This window comes from Trichomycterus rosablanca, chromosome 10 (assembly GCF_030014385.1).
Source record: "Trichomycterus rosablanca isolate fTriRos1 chromosome 10, fTriRos1.hap1, whole genome shotgun sequence".
In the NCBI taxonomy this organism is placed as follows: Eukaryota; Metazoa; Chordata; class Actinopteri; order Siluriformes; family Trichomycteridae; genus Trichomycterus; species Trichomycterus rosablanca.
The window spans coordinates 7,828,998-7,848,685 of NC_085997.1; the positions used below are offsets into that span (position 1 = coordinate 7,828,998).

Here is a 19,688-nt window from a genome sequence, read left to right on the forward strand (position 1 = left end):
CTAAGAATGGTCCACCCAAAAACATTATTTGGTCAGTTGGAGTGCTCATATGGGGCTCCCTTTCGATTGATATATGATTTACAGCCTAGTGACAAAGTGTACAGTGCAGCAAATGGGTTACAATCAGTAAATTTACCATACATAATAATGTGAAAAGATTCTGGATTTTGTACAAATATTAGTCCGTGTGGGGTGGGGGTGGTGTTAAGTGTGACTTACCTAGTCAGGATTGCTGAGTGGTCTAAGGCGTTGCATTCAGCTCACAATCTCCCCTGAAGGCGTTGGTTCGAATCCCACTTCTGACAGCTCATGCTTTATACAAATTTACATCTTTAACCCTCTACCATACATAATAATGTGAAAAGAATGATACAACAGTTTGTACAAATCTTAGTCCTAGTTAGTCTTAGTTTTTAATTACAAAAAACATCCTTTACCATTTGTAAATTTTTATGTATTAACAGAGCGCTGATGCTGCATTGAATCATGAAACACCGGACGTGATGGTAAACTTGTCCATTGTGCCAGTAAATGGTATGCACATGAGGTTTGCCTTGGTGTTGAGAGTGGCGTGAGTGCTGTATCTCAGATGTGGAAAGATGTAAATTTCAAGACACATCATCAGTAGTGTACCTTTGAATCAAGGGGTGTTTCAGCCTTTCAACACTAAACACCCTCATCAAAGGTGGCCAGCTACAGGGTGATCAAACCTGAGCTTGTGTCCCATGTCCAATCATGAGAATTGCCTGGTTATTTAAGTGGCGCAGCCCACGGGACTATGCAAGGCAGGGGGTGTTTGTTTGTTTTTGTAGTTCAGCGCTTAAACACCTTTGTTTTGTGGGGAGGTAAAACCATTTTCTGTTCGTAGGAAGCGCGTTCTGTTTATTTGTTTTGTACACCAGCACATAAACACCGTTTTCCTTTAGAATTACAGCCGGTTTTGTCGGAAACAAAACGCGTTTGTGTTTGTTTGTTTTTGTAGTTCAGCGCTTAAACACCTTTGTTTTTGTGGGGAGTTAAAACCGTTTTCTGTCTGTAGGAACCGCGTTCTGTTTATTTATTTTGTACACCAGCGCATAAACACCGTTTTCCTTTAGAATTACAGCCATTTTATCCGAACGAAGCGCATTTGTGTTGTTTGGTTGTTGGTTTTTATATTCCAGCTCATCATCGCCTGTTTCGTCCGGAATTAAAGCCGTTTTTCTGTGACTACCAGCAGAAGCGCCGGTGAAACCAACATAAACATCAACTTCAACTCACCCTCTAAAGCTAAGTACATTTCTTTGTTATAATGGCCCCTGCAGGAGCTTTATATCCCTGTTCCGAATGCAACATGTTCAGTTATTCCTTCTCCGTGTTTAGTGATAACTTTATATGTGATAAGTGCAGATTAGTTGTTAGTCTGACGGAGAAGATCTCAGTGTTAGAAGGGCGCATTCGGGCGTTAGAACAGACTACTACTAGTGAGTGTTTAGATACAGCTGTAGCAGTCCCGAATGCCAGCAGTTCAGGTGTAGAACCCCAGACTCCGGCATTAGAGTCCTCACAGCGGGGCGACTGGGTGACGTCTCGGCGACATAGTCGTGCGTATTGCAACCCCCATAGAGACACCAGCAACCATAGTCACTTGTATTCCGGGGGCCAGGGCGCCTGACATCAGAGCAAATCTGAAAGTGCTGGCTAATGCTAATCGTAGATTTTCGAAGATTGTTATCCACGTCGGCACTAATGATGTTCGTTTACGGCAGTCTGAGGTTACTAAGAGTAATGTTAAAGAGGTGTGTGAGTTAGCTAGGTCGATGTCTGAGGCAGTAGTGTGCTCTGGCCCCTTACCGATTCGACCCAGTGGCGAAACCTACAGCAGGTTGTTGTTGCTGAACCGCTGGATGTCTAAATGGTGCTCAGAAAACTGCATTGATTTTGTAGATAATTGGTCCACCTTTGAGGGAAGGCCTGGTCTTTTGAAGCAAGATGGTGTCCACCCCACGTGGGAGGGTGCTGCTCGCATTTCTTGCAGCATAGGTGACAGGCTTTACCACCGCGTTAGTGTAGCGGCAGATAGTGGTAAATGACTATCCAGAGCCAAGACCAGGCAGCAGACAAACAGGCCTAACCAACTGTCTGCGAGTCGCAATCGGACGTCACCCGGAATCCTTAGGTCACAAACCATTGAGACTATGTCTGTTTACCGTGGCAGGTGTAAGCCCACACTAAATCAAAAAGTATGTCATAATAACTTCATTAAAATTAATCTAAATGAGCATCATGAAAACCATAGTAGGGCTAAACTAAAGTTAGGACTTCTAAACATCAGGTCACTTGCATGTAAAACAGTAATTGTAAATGAAATAATTACAGATAATTGTCTTAGTGCACTTTGTTTAACCGAGACCTGGGCTAGACCTGATGAGTATCTAGGTTTAAATGAAGCATCTCCTCCGGGTTACAGTTATGAACATAAGCCACGTCTTAGCGGTCGTGGTGGAGGAATAGCCACAATTTATGATAAAGACATAGGTCTTACTGTAAAATCATCTCCCATAACAAACTCGTTTGAGGTTCTTATCTCTGACATAACCAATAAATGTTCATCTGATAAAACTAGTATGTTTAAGCTGGTTACTGTTTAACGACCCCCTGGTCCTTACTCAGAATTTCTTAACGAATTTGCCGATTTTCTTTCTAAATTAGTCTTATCAACTAAAAAAGCTTTAATTGTTGGTGACTTTAATATTCATTATGAGGATAAGTGTAATCCACTCAAAATTGCGTTTAATTCTATTTTAGAATCTGTAGGCTTTACCCAAAATGTAACAGGACCCACTCACCGCTGTAAACATACCTTAGATTTAATACTTACTTATGGTATAAACATAGACAACCTGGAAATTGTACCACAGAATGACTTAATTTCTGATCACTCCCTTCTAATTTATGAAGTGTCCCTGTCCAATAATATACAGCAACCACATCGTTTTAAATGTAAGCGCACTATTACATCTGCAACTGCAGCAACGTTCATAAACTGCCTACCAGAATTACCAAATATATCAGCATCAGAACCTAAGGAACTAGATCAGGCAACTCAAAACCTAGAGACCGTACTGCGTACAACCTTAGATAACGTAGCCCCACTCAAAACTAAACTGATTAGGGAGAAAAAACTTGCTCCTTGGTACAATGACCACACATGCGCACTTAAACAAGCAGCACGGAAATTAGAACGCAAGTGGTGTCACACTACACTGGAGGTGTATAAGATTGCTTGAAAAGATGCTCTAACTGAGTATAAACATGCACTTATAAAAGCTAAATCTTTATATTATTCGTCCCAATAGAGAAAAATAAAAATAATCCTAGATTCCTTTTCGAGACAGTGTCCAAATTAACTAAAAACGTCAATGAAACTGAATCTCATATACCACCTGACTGTACCAGCGATGATTTTTTAAAATTCTTTAATGACAAGATGGAAAAAATACGACTTCACAGTCAGAGTGAGTTACCTGCCAATGTTAAGTATGGACTCACTCCGAGCAGCATTGGTGATAATAGTAACGAGTTAATCCAACTAAATTCCTTTAATCCAATCTCCCAAAATGAACTAACTATGTTGATTAAATCATCAAAGTCATCATCGTGTATACTCGATCCTGTTCCAACTCATTTACTTAAAGATTTACTCCCAGCTATTGTAGAGCCCCTGCTTACATTAATCAATGCATCCCTTAGCCTTGGGTATGTACCTAAATTGTTTAAAAGTGCCGTTATTAAACCCCTGATTAAAAAACCTAATCTTGATCCACATGTTTGATCTAATTATAGGCCAATTTCAAACCTTCCTTTTGTCTTTAAAATATTAGAAAAAGACGTTTCCAAACAATTGTGTTCTTATTTGAATGAAAATTGTATTCATGAAAAATTTCAATCAGGATTTAGACACAATCATAGTACCGAAACCGCATTAATTAGAGTAGTTAACGAGTTGTTAATGTCTTCTGATAATAGATGTGTCTCTTTTCTTGTTCTATTAGATCTTAGTGCAGTGTTTGATACGGTCGATCATAACATTTTACTGGAGAGGCTAGAAAATACAGTAGGTGTTAAAGGACTCGCACTCTCTTGGTTTCAATCATATCTGACTGACCGCTCGCAATTTGTTTATGTAAATAATAAATGCTCGGAAACTACAAAAGTAAAGTGTGGTGTTCCACAGGGGTCGGTACTGGGACCACTATTATTTACACTCTATATGCTTCCACTAGGTGAAATTATTCATAAACATGGCATAAAATTTCACTGCTATGCAGATGACACACAACTGTATATATCAGCCAAACCAAATGATACTGACACAATCAGTAAGATAGAAGATTGTATAAACGACATAAAAAACTGGATGTCGTGTAATTTTCTTTTACTTAATTCAGATAAAACTGAGGTTTTACTTGTTGGCTCTAAAGCTGCAAGAGACAAGTTGTCTAACCTGGTGCTAAACCTAAACACTTTCTCTGTTACTCCCAGCCCAGATGTAAAAAACTTGGGTGTCACAATAGATTCAGATCTTTCCTTTGATACTCACATTAATAATATTACTAGAGTTGCTTTCTATCATTTGCGTAATATCTCTAAAATAAGAAATATACTATCTGTTAATGACGCAGAAAAACTGATCCATGCATTTATAACTTCTCGTTTAGATTATTGTAATGCTCTTCTAACTGGATGCTCTGGTAGATCCATAAACAAACTCCAGTTAGTTCAAAATGCAGCAGCTCGAGTGCTAACTAGAACGAAAAAATTTGATCTTATTAGTCCTGTTCTATCATCTCTTCACTGGCTGCCAGTTAAATTCCGCATTGATTACAAAATACTTTTACTAACCTATAAAGCGCTACATGGTCTGGCTCCACAGTATCTGAGTGAGCTTATTAATCACTACAACCCAGCGCAGGGTTACTTATAGTTCCTAGAATTAAAAAGATCACGGCTGGTGGAAGAGCATTTTCTTACAAAGCTCCACAACTCTGGAATAATCTTCCTGCCTCTGTTCGGGATTCGGACACAGTCTCAATGTTTAAGTCTAGACTGAAAACATATTTATTTTCTCAGGCTTTTGATTAGTATAGACAAAGGCGCAGAGCTTGGAGGTCCTTGGTCATAGAAACTTGTGGTGATCAGGGATGTTGGGTTGCTGTCGTTCTGCCTCTCCTGTCCGATCACTCTGGTTTGGGTAGGAGAGGTGGGCGCTGATGTCCTGTGAAAGCTTTCATGACCTTGTTACCTGCTCGCTCTCCCTTTTAGTTATGCTGTAATAATTAGGGCTGCCGGAGTCTAAAACTCTCTGTAAAACTGTTTTATATAACTAGCATTGTACATTATTAACTACATTCTCTATTGTTTTACCCCAAGGGCATTCTGATGGAAACCTGTTTACCCGCCGAGGTTAAGGATTAAAGTCGAGACTGCAGTGCCAACGATGCTGCTCCTGCCAGATGTGACGGGTCGGGAGTAACTGCACCAAGAATGACAAGAACTCACTACAGACTTTATTGAAGACTAGACCGAATAATAACTCTATTATTATTTATTTCTTTATTTATTGCCAGTTATAACTTTTAGTTCATTTAATTCTGTGTTTGTATGATTTGTGTAAATCCTATTTATTTAAAGTATCCTCCAGACCACCCAAGAAGGATGGGCCCTGCTGAGTCTGGTTCCTCTCAAGGTTTCTTGCTGTAATTTTCAGGGAGTTTTTCCTTGCCACAGTCGCCCTCGGCTTGCTCAACAGGGGTTTTTTGTAAAGTTGCTTTGAGACAATGTCTATTGTAAAAAGCGCTAAATAAATAAAGTTGACTTGACTTGACTTGAAGTCGATTATACACTATATTGCCAAAATAGCTCACTAGTCGGGATGGCCGACCGGTCTACGGCACTGTGTTCAGTTTGCAGTCTCCCCTGGAGGTGTGGATTTGAATCCCACTTCTGACAGCACATGCTTTATACAAATTTACATCTTTAACCCTCTACCATACATTAAATTGTACAAAAATTAAACAATAAATTGTAATGTACTAACAGAGCGTTGATGCTGCATTATGTCAGGGCCAAAATAGTGCAGGATATACCAACTGTTTAATGTAGTGCTGTTTGAAACAGCTGGGCGTACAACTAGTTGGTGTGGAGAACATGTTACACATACAGTGTGCTATTATTTCAAGCTGATCAAGTACATGCTATTTCACTTAGAAATATCTCACAAAGTACAAATTCTTCATCATTCTAAATAAACCATGTAGTACGGGACATTACCGCTTACCTAATGCAGTAAGAAACAACTCGCCCGAACAGGGACTTGAACCCTGATTCACGTGGGGTGTTGTGGGAAACTGGCATTAGCCCTTTGTGAGCGGGTTAGGATAGCCGAGTGGTCTAAGGCACTGCGTTCAGATCGCGGTCTCCCCTGGATGTGTGGGTTTGTATCCCACTTCTGACAGCTCATACTTTATACAGATTTACTTCATTAAAGGACACAGCCATCAGCAAATACAGTTTTCATGAAAGGGTGAACATGGTCTGCAACCATGCTGAGGTAGGTGGTACGCGTCAAAGTAACATCCATATGGATGCCAGGACCCAGCCTTTGATATCTGAAAATGTGAGAAATTTAAACGTGTATTCATTCTGATCATAAAGTATGTTTATTCAGCTTCTATTTACATTGTTACAGCAGTATTGTACTATTGAAATGTTCACATTATTTAAATGTATGTAAAGTACATTATATACTAGCTGTTTACTTTTTTCCCTAAGTAAAAACTGTCATTACCTCAACATGCCATTACCAACACATAACTTGTTGTGATGGTAAAGACACTTAGTGATGGTATTAACAGGTTTTTAGTTTCACCATCACTATCTTATTAACTGTTTAATAATTAAAGCTAATTAAAGCTAAATAAGCATAATGGTTTTATTATACAAGGCAGCGCATTATTTTCACTGATTAGTCAATATGGCCCACAAGATATCAGCAGAGATCCAGTAAAATATCAGTAATTACATGAAAAAGAAAAGGTAAGCTTAAAGTAATATCACAACCTTCAAAATGGGAACAAAGGAGCATCGTAAGGGGAATTAGCTCAAATGGTAGCTTAGCATGTGAGAGGTAGCGGGATCAATGCCCGCATTCTCCAGTGCAAATACATTATGATTGTTTAAGGGTATCATGTAATATGAAACTCGTTGCGGCATCGCTTAATGAAACGCAGCATCAAAAATTATGATCAGGATTTAAGTGAGTCTTTAAGGCAACAAAAAATATGTGGGTATTAATATCTAAAACTCAGTGCATTATTAGGCTGCACATAAATATAGATTTAAACGATCCTCTATTTACTACAGTCTGTTTGAAACAACTAGTTGGTGTGGAGAACATGTTACACACACAGAGCGCTATTATTTCAAGCTTATCAAGTACATGCTATTTCACTTAATAATATCTCACAAAGTACAAATTCTTCAACTTTCTAATTAAACCATGTAGTAACGGACGTTACCGCTTTCCCAATGCAGTAATAAACAACTCGCCCAAAAAGTGACTTGAACCCTGGACCCTCAGATTAAAAGTCTGATGCTCTACCGACTGAGCTACCCAGGCTCTGCAAATAGCTTTAACTTTCACAAGGACGTGACTTGAATTACAAATTTTAACATACGTCGTCCTGTAGAACAGTTCCAGCAAGAACACCAAAAAACCCTTAAGAAACACTTCTTAGTATTACATACATTAGTTGTATTCCACACAGGTCAGCATGCGACATCGTTTTACTTTGTAACTGTATTCATATTATGCCATCTATATTACGGTGGCCCGCTGAGTTAAAACACAATAACATTTACAAAACAAACAAAAGCTGACAACACAACAACAATAAGGAAAAACGCGAATATATTAAGAGACAACACAAATTCTTTAAGGTGGAACGCAATTACATTAAGGGAGAACACAACGAAATTAAGGAAACACGAATACACACTACACTACATCTAGTGGTCGATTGAATAGCCTACAACCAGCACAAACAGGGTTTGAGTTATTAACAAATAATCCAGTCAGTTAAAAACCCAACAAGAAGGCTGTACCTAATACATTCATACCAGAGAAAACACACCCTAACATGCTAGTGCCGTTACAGTGCTAACAATGGTCCACCCAAAAACATTATTTGGTCAGTTGGAGTGCTCATATGGGGCTCTCTTTCTATTGATACATGATGTGGTGTCAACGGTACCCAAGCTAGTCAGGATGCGGTCTAAGGTGCTGCGTTCAGGTTACAGTCTCTCATTGAGGCGTGGGTTTGAATCTCACTTCTGACAGCTCATGCTTTATACAAATTTACATCTTTAACCCTCTACCATACATAATAATATGAAAAGATACAACAGTTCATCCAAAGCTTAGTCCACATGGGGGTGTTGTGGGATTGGTATTAGACCTTTGCAAGCAGGTCAGGATGGTTGAGTGGTCTAAGGTGCTGTGTTTAGTTTGCAGTTTCCCCTGGAGGTGTGGGTTTGAATTCCACTTCTAACATTTTACATTTACATTTTCTGCATTTAGCAGACGCTCTCATCCAGAGCGACTTACAGAAGTGCTTCCATAGTAAACATTTCATTTCTCAAGTTGTAGTAAACAACAGTCAAAGAACACAAATCTGCTGAAACCTGTTAGAACCAAAGTGTTTGTTTTTTTGTTTTGTTTTTTGGAAATGGAAAAAAAAATTTTAGTAAATAAGTACAAGTCAGCTTAAGTGCTTAGTAAAAAGGTGGGTTTTTAATCGTTTTTTAAAGACAGCAAGAGACTCAGATGTTCGGACAGACAGAGGAAGTTCATTCCACCACTTGGGTGCTAGAACAGAGAAGAGCCTTGATGCTTGTCTTCCTTTAGTCCTGGGTGGGGGCTCAAGTCGAGCGAGACTAGTGGCTTGGAGGTTGCGTGGTACAGAGCGGGATTTGATTAGACCACGATGGTAGCTTGGGGCTGGTCCATTTTTGGCTTTGTAGGAAAGCATCAGTGTTTTAAACTGAATGCGTGCAGCTACAGCTCATGCTTTATACAAATTTACATCTTTAACCCTCTACCATACATAATAATGTGAAAAGATTTGTTTCAAGATTGTTTCAAAGCTATTGCATGTTTGTCAATTAAAAAAATTAATAAAGGTCTTTAAACTAAACGATGAACGAAAATAGAGCATAAACTGACCTCATTTTTGACGCAGCATTTCAGTGAGCAATGACGAATCGAGTTTAAATGATCATAATGTTTCTACATTGGAGAATGCGGGCATCGATCCCGCTACCTCTCGCACGCAAAGCGAGCACTCTACCAATTGAGCTAATTCCCTGTATAAAGAACTCTCCTTTACCCTTTGTAAATTGTAATTTACTAACAGTAAATTGTAATGTACTACTCACGTTTATCGCAGCCTTTAGGATGAACTGAACCAAATCGTAACTTTGTACCACTGACAGACTGACTTAAGGGTTGATGCTGCTTTATGTAAGGGCCAAAATAGTGCAGGATATACCAACTGTTTACTGCAGTGCAATAACAAAGCAGCTCTGTGAAGCAAGAACTGAAATTATGATGCATGTAATTCAACATATAATATGTAGGTATTAATATCTAAAACTCAGTGCATTATTAGGCTGCACATAAATATACTGTAGATTTAAACAGTCCTATATTTACTACAGTCTGTTTAAAACAGATAGTTGGTGTGGAGAACATGTTACACATGCAGTGCGCAATTATTTCAAGCTTATCAAGTACATGCAATTTTACATAGAAATATTTCACAAAGTACAAATTCTTCATCATTCTAAACAAAGCATGTAGTACGGGACATTACCGCTCACCTAATGCAGTAAGAAGCAACTCACCCAAACAGGGACTTGAACCCTGGACCCTCAGATTAAAAGTCTGATGCTCTACCGACTGAGCTACCCGGGCTCCTACTGTCTCTTTGACTTTCATTTAAAAACCAGTCTGAAGAAGAAAGTTCATCACCAACTCATGATGTTTACCAGTTTGGTGTGGCGATTTGACTTCTATTGGAAAATGCAGGTAGAAATTGCATACATAGTTGCTTGTTTTAATCTACCCCTTAACCAGTGGTAGCGTGGCCGAGCGGTCTAAGGCGCTGGATTAAGGCTCCAGTCTCTTCGGGGGCGTGGGTTCGAATCCCACCGCTGCCAACTCATGTTTTTCAACGCCAGCTCCATGTTTACCCACCCAATGCAACGTATACTCAATCACAATCCCAAGTGTGGCACACGCGATTGGCCCTTTTCGACCCACAACCTTTCTTAACTTTTTTTTTTATGTAACATGAAACAGTTCGACCGCACTGTGCACACAAACCTTAACTTGGTGTACCTTTGTATCGTTGCTGTTATCTCTAGCATCACTCCGACTACATGCAACTATGATATAATAAGAAGCATAATAAAAAAACACCTGTACTCACCCAATAACTGTGTTTATAACTAAAATGGAAAGCAGACACTGTGAAAACAGCATACGTTCTAAAGCCAATGAGCTTTTAAACAAGCTCAAACACACCGATGCACCACGGAGTCTTAAATTAAGCATACAGCACGATGGTTTAGCAGAAGAAATGTTGTAAGAAAGGAAGCCCTTAAATACTGACCGTCTTGTTGCTCTGCTTGCAAGCTTACTGTAACAAAAGAACGGTCGTGTATCTGATGGGTTAAGATTAGTCGCTACTCCAACAGTTCTTCGCTGTGGCTGGTTAAATGCTGGAAATTACCGCTTACCTAATGCAGTAAGAAGCAACTCACCCGAACAGGGACTTGAACCCTGGACCCTCATATTAAAAGTCTGATGCTCTACCGACTGAGCTATCCAGGCTCTGCAACCTGCTTTAATCCCCACAAGGATGTGACTTAAATTACAAACTTTAACATATGTTGTCCTGTAGAACTTCAATTATTATAAAATGTTTTTATTTCTGTTTCGGCTCTGTTGAAGGTGATTATATAAAGTTTTAGGTGAAGTATGTTGCTGCTTACACACACAAAAAAAACATCTCAGGAGGAGAATTTAGCAGGTAGATCACAAACAGATTCCTTTCTTTCACCTTTTTCCTTTTTTCCTGTATCAATTGCACGATTGTTTTCCAGTCCTTAAATGTTATGTGCATTTATATGTGGCAAGAGAAAAAAATCCATAAAAATCAAATTGAGTTAGCAAAGAACCTTGAATTATACTAAAGGGTTCTTCAAGTAGAAACAGTTCTACCAAAACACAAAAAACCCTTAAGACTTCTTAGTCTTAGTTTTTTATTATTTCAAATGCCATTAATAATTTATAATCACTGATTTGTGAGATATCAGCAGTAGTAGATCATGTTTAACTGGTTTAATATTGTTTAAGCGCTGATTATCGGCTGTTTTTCGTGAGTATGTTGGGCGGTTTTCCATGCATTTTGACGGACTTTAAAATGCGCAATCTGGCAACCGTGGCTGAAGCGTTCATTCATATTTTGGAGCGATGTATGTTTGTATGCTAGAATATAAATAACATCTTTTACAAACTGCTGTCTATTTACATTGACATTTTCTCTTCTGTCTAAACATTTTTGGAATTGGGTTTGTAAAAGTAAGCGATACTGTGGATAATATATTTAATGAGCTGAACTAACTGAGAGAAGCGCTAACGGTGGTGGAAGAGTCTAAAAGGGTTTGGAACATAGTCGTATCATCATAGCAGTACAACACAGTTTTGTCCGTAGCATCCGAAAATATCCAGAAGCTAATATACAAAAAACGTTTATTTTAATAAACTTACCTTGTTGAAAAAAGTATGACCACAATTTCTAAACAAACACAGTATCCGCTGCTGCAGTCTCTACACCAGGGGTTCCCAAATAATTCCTTATAAGGGGCCAAAGTTTTATCTCAGTGAAGGGCCACGGGCCAAAACTAAAACGTTATGTTATTGTACTGAAAGCTGGGTGATATTGCAAAAAAAAAAAAAAAAAAAGATTCCGATTGCGTTTTTTTTTGGTTTTGTATAATGCAATAAAAAAAAAGACTTACATTTATTTTCTTTTTTTCTTGCATTTTAATTTAAAAGACTGCAGAAGTGTAAAAATGTATCAGTATCTACACTGGGGGGGACATTGAGTAAGCACTCAGCTCAGCTTTCATTCTGTCCTCTTGTTATTGGGGGGTGGATGGAGGGGGCACGGTCTGCTTCTAACCATATGGACTACAATTCCCCTGCTCCCACGGACTGTCACGTGACTATCACATGTTCCCGGTCAGCCAATCCTGATCGGTCCTCACGCTTGGGAGTTTTGATTCAGTTCAGCTGTGTTCGATTCCATGAATCTTAATGAAACTCTTCTGTTCGTGAGTCTCGTTGTGAAGTTTTGCTGATCGTGTTTGCGCTCCTTATTTCTGAATCTAACTCTGTCTGGTTTTGTACACTGTTTCGCCCTTTTGATATTAAACTTTCCCCGATTTATATATTCCGTGAGCGTCTGGTCAGTTTCTGCCTCGGGATATTTTAATCGCGATTGTCACATTTCTAACATTGTGTGATAACGTTCATTCGAATTAACCGAATTTATCGTGAAAATCGCCCAGCCCTAATTTTAATATTGCATTAAATTTAAATATATCACGTTTTTTATTGTTAAATAAAACATTACTGTCTATTCTAATTAACAGTGCTTTTATTGATTTCAACGGATGATAATGTTTCTTTTAGGAGCAGAAATATTTGAACAAATGTAAATTTGTAAAGAAAAACATGCAAAGCAAAATATTCTTTTTCACCTTTCTTTCCTCCCCACTGTACTTTGAGAACAGATGTGCATGTTTTGTTTCGTAATGCTGCCGGATCTTGTACTCTTAGCACAGCCACTCTATCCGCAGATGAGGCAAACTGCGGTTTAATCTATTTCAGTGAAATAATATTCAAGCTGCCAACTGTTTTTAAATGTTGGTTTATCCGTATGCCACTGCCTCATACGCTCCATGATTAACAGCTCACTCGTGTCATCATAGATTACTTGATGTCTGCTGACAGGAGCTCCACAGCGCCCCCCTCTCCTATCCACTGTCTCATGTAAAATTGTGGTCAGCTAATGAATTGCAGCTAGCGTTATCGGCAGTTCAACACCTGCTGAAAGAAATTCCCAGCTACTGACAAAAGTAGGTGCTACTTTGATCTAGTGAGGCGGGCCAAAAAAAAATAGACGGCGGGCCAAGTTTGGCCCGCGGGCCCCAAATTGGGCAGCCCTGCTCTACACAAACTTATCTGCACTGAAATCGCAAGGACACATTTTATGGATATTACGGTAATGCACTGAGAACTCGTCCTACAGTCATGCAAGCACATACAGCAGTGTGTGAGTTTACACTAACCAGCCATAACATTAAAACCACCTCCTTGTTTCTACACTCACTGTCTATTTTATCAGCTCCACTTACCATATAGAAGCACTTTGTAGTTCTACAATTACTGACTCTAGACTGCTCACTCTGTTCTTCAATGGTCAGGACCCCCACAGGACCACCACAGAGCAGGTATTATTTAAATAGTGGATGATTCTCAGCACTGAGAATCAGGGCAGTGGTTCATTATTCCTGGTTCAATCGATTAGGACTCCCATGAAGTCACCCAAATGTCAAAGCATCCCCACACAATCACACTGCCACCACCTGGTGGTATGATGGATGTTCTTATTGTTTCTTATTATGGAATACATTCATTCATTCACTGCCTGTTTTATCCTGGTAATGATCACTGTGAGTCTTTTTTTCCAAAAAAAACTTCAAAAAGTAAATAAAAAAGATAACAATAATATCATTTCAGTTATATCAATAGCAGCGATCAAACTAAGAAATAAAACTCTGATGAATTTTAATATTGTAGCATTATAAGTTCATGTGTTTCTGTCAAAACAAAACAAAAAAGGTATGTAAATAAAACTGTTTAAGAGTAAATAGGGCGTTAATGACATTGTAACACTGACAGACTGGCCTAAAGATTAATGCTGCAACGAATTTCACCTTAATTTTATCATTTCAGATTCCGAGTTGCTGCCAAATGATCATAATGTTTCTGCACTGGAGAATGCAGGCATCGATCCCACTACCTCTCGCATGCTAAGCGAGCACTCTACAATTTGAGTTAATTCCCCTTACGAAAACCCCACCTTTGCTAATGTACTAACAGAGTGTTGATGCTGCATTATAAAGTCAGGGTGCAAGTGTTTAAGCTCAGACTCAGCTTTATAGTCATTCTATTATATAATACAATATTAACTGTATTCATATTATTCAATCTTGTGGACGATTGAATAGCCTAAAACAAGCACAAACCGGGTTTGAGTTCGTAACAAATAATCCAGTCAGTTAAAAAGCCAACAAGAAGGCTGTACCTAATACACTCATACCAGAGAAAACACACCCTAACACGCTAGTGCCGTTACAGTGCTAAGAATGGTCCACACAAAAATCATTATTTGGTCAGTTGGAGATCTCATATGGGGCTCCCTTTCTATTGATATATGATTTACAGCCTAGTGACAAAGTGTACAGTGCAGAGACTGCGAGCTGAACGACTGCTTGGCCATCCTGACTTGCTTCACGTTACCAATGCCAATTTTCCTCAACACCCCCACATGTCCTAATATTTGAACTGCAAGCTGCTTGAGCTACAGCAACAAGGCGCCGAGGAACTAATACACAGAGTTTTGCTCGAGTCCAATCATAAAGGCCAATTACCATAGCAGAAGTCGAAAACCTGGGTAAAAATCAGGAATCCTGACCACTAGACCATATGGGAAACTGCAAGGCTCAGCACCGGCTGACGCCAGAATCAGCCACTTCATTCTGCTCTGCCAAGTCTTTGTCACCTTGACAAGACCTGCATTGTTGGATCTGGGGTACAGAGAGCCATACACAAGGAGTTAGAGAGACAAAAAAAGAGAGAGAATAGAAACCTTCGAAGCACGGCATACGGAAAGACAGTGCCGTGACTTGGATTCGAACAGGGGTTGCTGCGGCCACAACACAGAGTACTAACCACTATACGATCACGGCTTCCCAGCAGTCTGCCACTGGTGGCTCATGTCGGCTGCCCCCTGATAGACTGCAGTCATAGTTCCAACAGAAAAAGCTGCTTGAGCTACAGCAGCAAGGCGCAAAGGAAGTAATGGGCAAAGTTTTGCTCAAGTCCAATCATAGAAGGCAATTCCCATACTGGGAGTCAAACCCGGGCCACCTGGGTGAAAACCAGGAATCCTGACCACTACACCATATGGGAAACTGCAAGGCTCAGTATCGGCTGGTGCCAGCATCAGCCACTTATTTCCGCTCTGCCAAGTCTTTGTCACCTTGACAAGACCTGCATTGTTGGATCTGGGGTACAGAGAACCATACACAAGGAGTTAGAGAGACAAAAAAAGAGAGAGAATAGAAACCTTCGAAGCACGGCATACGAAAAGACAGTGCCGTGACCCGGATTCGAACCGGGGTTGCTGCGGCCACAACACAGAGTACTAACCACTATACGATCACGGCTTCCCAGCAGTCTGGTGGCTCATGTCAGCTGCTCCCTGATAGACTGCAGTCATAGTTCCAACAGCATCAGCCACTTCTTTGCGCTCTGACAAGTCTTTTTCACTTTGACAAGACCTGCATTGTTGGATGCATTGTTGGTGCTCCATACACAAGGAGTTAGAGAGACAAAAAAAAGATAACCGAGCCAGCCAGGAGTCGAACCTAGAATCTTCTGATCCGTAGTCAGACGCGTTATCCATTGCGCCACTGGCCCACGTTTGACTATGGTTCTGACTTTCCTGAAGCTCCAGCCTCATTTCGGTCTCTTGCCCGAGGAGAGAATAGAAACCTTCGAAGCACGGCATACAAAAAGACAATGCCGTGACTTGGATTCCAACCGGGGTTGCTGCGGCCACAACGCAGAGTACTAACCATTATATGAGCATGGCTTTCCAGCCGTCAGCTACCACTCCCTGATAGACTGCAGTCATAGTTCCAACAGAACAAGCTGCTTGAGCTAGAGCAACATGAAATGAGGAACTAACAGGCAAACAACAAGTACAAACAGGGTTTGAGTTCTTAAAAAATAATAAATAATCTTAATAAATAATCCAGTCAGTTAAAAAGCCAACAAGAAGGCTGTACCCAATACACTTATACCAGAGAAAACACACCCTAACATGCTAGTGCCGTTACAGTGCTAACAATGGTCCACCCAAAAAACATTATTTGGTCAGTTGGAGTGCTCATATGTGGCTCCCTTTCTATTGATATATGGTTTACAGCCTAGTGACAAAGTGTACAGTGCAGCAAATGGGTTACAGTCAGTACATTTACTATACATAATACACATAATAATGTGAAAAGTTCGTACAAATATTAGTCCGTGTGGGGCGAGGATGGTGTCGATGGTACCCAAGCTAGTCAGGATGCAGTCTAACTCGCTGCGTTCAGGTCACAGTCTCTCATTGAGGTGTGGGTTTAAATCCCACTTCTGACTGCTAGTGCTTTATACATACTTATGTCTTTAACCCTCTAACATACATTATAATGTGAAAAGATTCAGCAGTTCGTACAAATCTTTGGCCATGTGGGGGTGTTGAGGAAAATTGGCTTTAGTAATGCATATTCAGGTCAGGATGGCCGAGCGGTCTAAGGCGCTGCGTTCAGGTCGCAGTCTCCCCTGGAGGCGTGTTTTTGAATCCCACTTCTGACAGCTCATGCTTTATACAAATCTACTTCTTTAGAGGACACAGTCATCAGGGAATACAGTTTTCATCAAAGGGTGAACATGGTCAATGCTGAGGTAGGTGGTACGTGTCAAAGTAACATCCACATGGATGCCAGGACCCAGGCTTTTGATCACTGAAAATGTGAGAAACTGAATCATGTATTCATCCTGATCTTGTTTTGTTTATTGTTGCAGCTCTGCTGGAGGGTCATTTTTTTGGTGTTTGTGGTGGTGGTGGAGTCTTTGTTCTTATTTTGGTTTATTTAGTATATGATGTACTTAACATCCATTTAAATATGTACTTAAATACTTAAATATCCATTTAAGTATGTTTATTCAGCGTCCATTTACATTGTTACAGCAGTATTTTACGACAAAAATGGAAATGTTCACATTATTTAAATGGATGTAAAGTACATCATTTACTAAATAAACCAAAATGGGAACAAAGACCCCCCCCCACCACCACCACCACCACCACAAACACCAAGAAAATAACCCTCCAGCAGAGCTGCAACAAGAACAGCACAATCTCCTACAGGTCCAACAAAATCAAAGAAAAAATGCACTTCATAAAAGACCTCACATTGTTCGTCCTAAAGGCTAAGATCAACGTTTTAAATGAACTGAGTCTGTGATGGTTTAAAAACAACGCATAATATAGAAAACAGTACGTGAGCTTAAACACGTTGCACCCTCACTTTATAATGCAGCATCAACGCTCTGTTAGTACATTACAATTTACAAATCCTAAAGGACGGTTCTGTGTAAGGGGAATTAGCTCAAATGGTAGAACGCTCGCTTAGCATGCGAGAGGTAGTGGGATCGATGCCCACATTCTCCAATGCCGAAACATTATGATCACTTAAGGGCAACACGTAATATGAAAGTCATTGTGTTGTTGCTCACTGAAATGCTGCATCAAACATTAGGTCAGTCTGTAAGTTCTACAATGACAGTTATGCTCTATTTTTACTCAAATCGTTTGGTTTAAAGACCTTTTTTGACTTGTTTAAATTGACAAATGTAGCGCCCCCTAGCACCCTTGGCTGTATATGGAAAGCGCTCCCTGACTTCTTTTATTTGTTTAAGAAATCTCTTTCTTTGTGGTAATGTAAGGATTTAAAAGGGCCACTACTTATTAGTACTTACGGTTATTTTATATGTAAACTATACTCTTATTTAAACCAAAAAAACTACTTCAATTACCCTATATATATGTGGTACTAACCTTGCACAAAAAAACCTGCGACTAACACCATTTACAGTAGCTGTATTAACATTATCCCTGACTCACATACCAAACTTGTATACGTTAATAATACTTAAACAAATTAACTATTTACTCATTAACACAATCATTAATATGCATTTCAAACCCCAATATATTTTACAAAAATGTTATAATACAATAAAAAAAAATTACCGTTGCAGGCCTGATCCAACCTAATAGTCCCAATCAGCACAGATCACAAAGTATATTTGGTCGGTTGTGGTGGAGCTGTCCACGTTCTTTGTTTACATGGATGAAACAGAAAAAATCCACCAGTCTTTTTCCTTTTGATCTTGGATGAAACAATCAGAGGAAGCGTACTGCCTTCAATGTCCATGCGCGAAAACTCAAGAGACGAAGTTCACGGCTGATACAGCATAAACAATGTCACTAATCGACTGCAAGATGTTAATATAAGACTTACTGTCCGTTTGTCTTTACGCATCAACAGAAATAAATCCTAAACAGGTGTTTTACCCGCTTACATGACACATCAAGGAAGAGCTATACATACACTTTACTTTAAACAACATAAAACCATCAGAACATTATTTACAGAACACAATTGCACGATTGAAAAAGGGTAGCACTGTCGCCTCACAGCAAGAAGTTCCTGGGTTCAATCCCCAGGTCGGGTGGTCCGGGTCCTTTCTGTGTGGAGTTTGCATGTTCTCCCCGTGTCCGCGTGGGTTTCCTCCGGCTGCCCTGGTTTCCTCTTACAGTCCAAAGACATGCAAGTGAGGTGAATTGGAGACACTAAATTGTCCGTGACTGTGTTTGATATAACCTTGTGAACTGATGAACCTTGTGTAATGAGTGACTACCGTTCCTGTCATGAATGTAACCAAAGTGTGTAAAACATGACGTTAAAATCCTAATAAACTTTAAACTAAATAATTTGAGTGAAAATAGAGCGTAAATGTCATTGTAACATTGTAAATTTTGATGCTGCGTTTCAGTGAGCAATGACTCAAGGAGTTTCATATTACGTGATGCCCTTAAATCAGGGGTGTCAAATCCGGTCCGCCACGTCATTTTATGTGGCCCACAAGAGGTTAAACGACGTACGATTGTTGTGATGGTTCTAGTAGTCACTGAGACGTACTTATAATTTAATGCGACACCTGCGGCTTTAAGCGGCAACTGCTGACATCGTAGTCATGGCAACTAACTTTGACCTTCGCTAGAAGCCTTGTCACTTTTACGGCAAAAAGAACGCGGAGTAGTGTAGTCAGTAATGTAAACAGTAATAATAAATACAAATAATGATCTTGCAATATAATACAGAAGCATCGTCTGTAAGTAGTGATGTTTATATTCTCAGTTGTTTGTAAATGTTTAGCGAGTTTTGTGTTCTGGAGGGAGTTGTCTGTCTGTCTCTCTGTCTAGCTAAAAGGGGGGGGACTCTTAGAGAGGGGAAAACAATCGTCTTAAAATACACTGTAAAATCCTACATAAACTGCATCTCCCAAAATGCATGCTGATTTTGTGACCCGCAAAGTGACCGCATCCCGCCAGTAGATGATGTTGAGAAATATTTACACATTATCCCAAAATGTACAAGAAGAGAAAATTAAGCAG

The 19,688-nt window shown here is 39.7% G+C and overlaps 3 non-coding genes across 3 annotated transcripts; 1 reads left to right on the forward strand and 2 right to left on the reverse strand.

Annotated features, from left to right (window-relative positions):
- Window positions 1-10,178: 10,178 nt before the first annotated feature.
- trnal-aag (transfer RNA leucine (anticodon AAG)) lies at window positions 10,179-10,260 on the forward strand. Its single transcript has one exon. It is a non-coding gene; the product is annotated as a tRNA-Leu (tRNA).
- A 5,292-nt stretch (window positions 10,261-15,552) lies between these two features.
- On the reverse strand, window positions 15,553-15,624 carry trnah-gug (transfer RNA histidin (anticodon GUG)). Its single transcript has one exon. It is a non-coding gene; the product is annotated as a tRNA-His (tRNA).
- Window positions 15,625-15,804: 180 nt separating this feature from the next.
- Window positions 15,805-15,877, reverse strand: trnar-acg (transfer RNA arginine (anticodon ACG)). The gene has a single exon. It is a non-coding gene; the product is annotated as a tRNA-Arg (tRNA).
- Window positions 15,878-19,688: the final 3,811 nt, after the last annotated feature.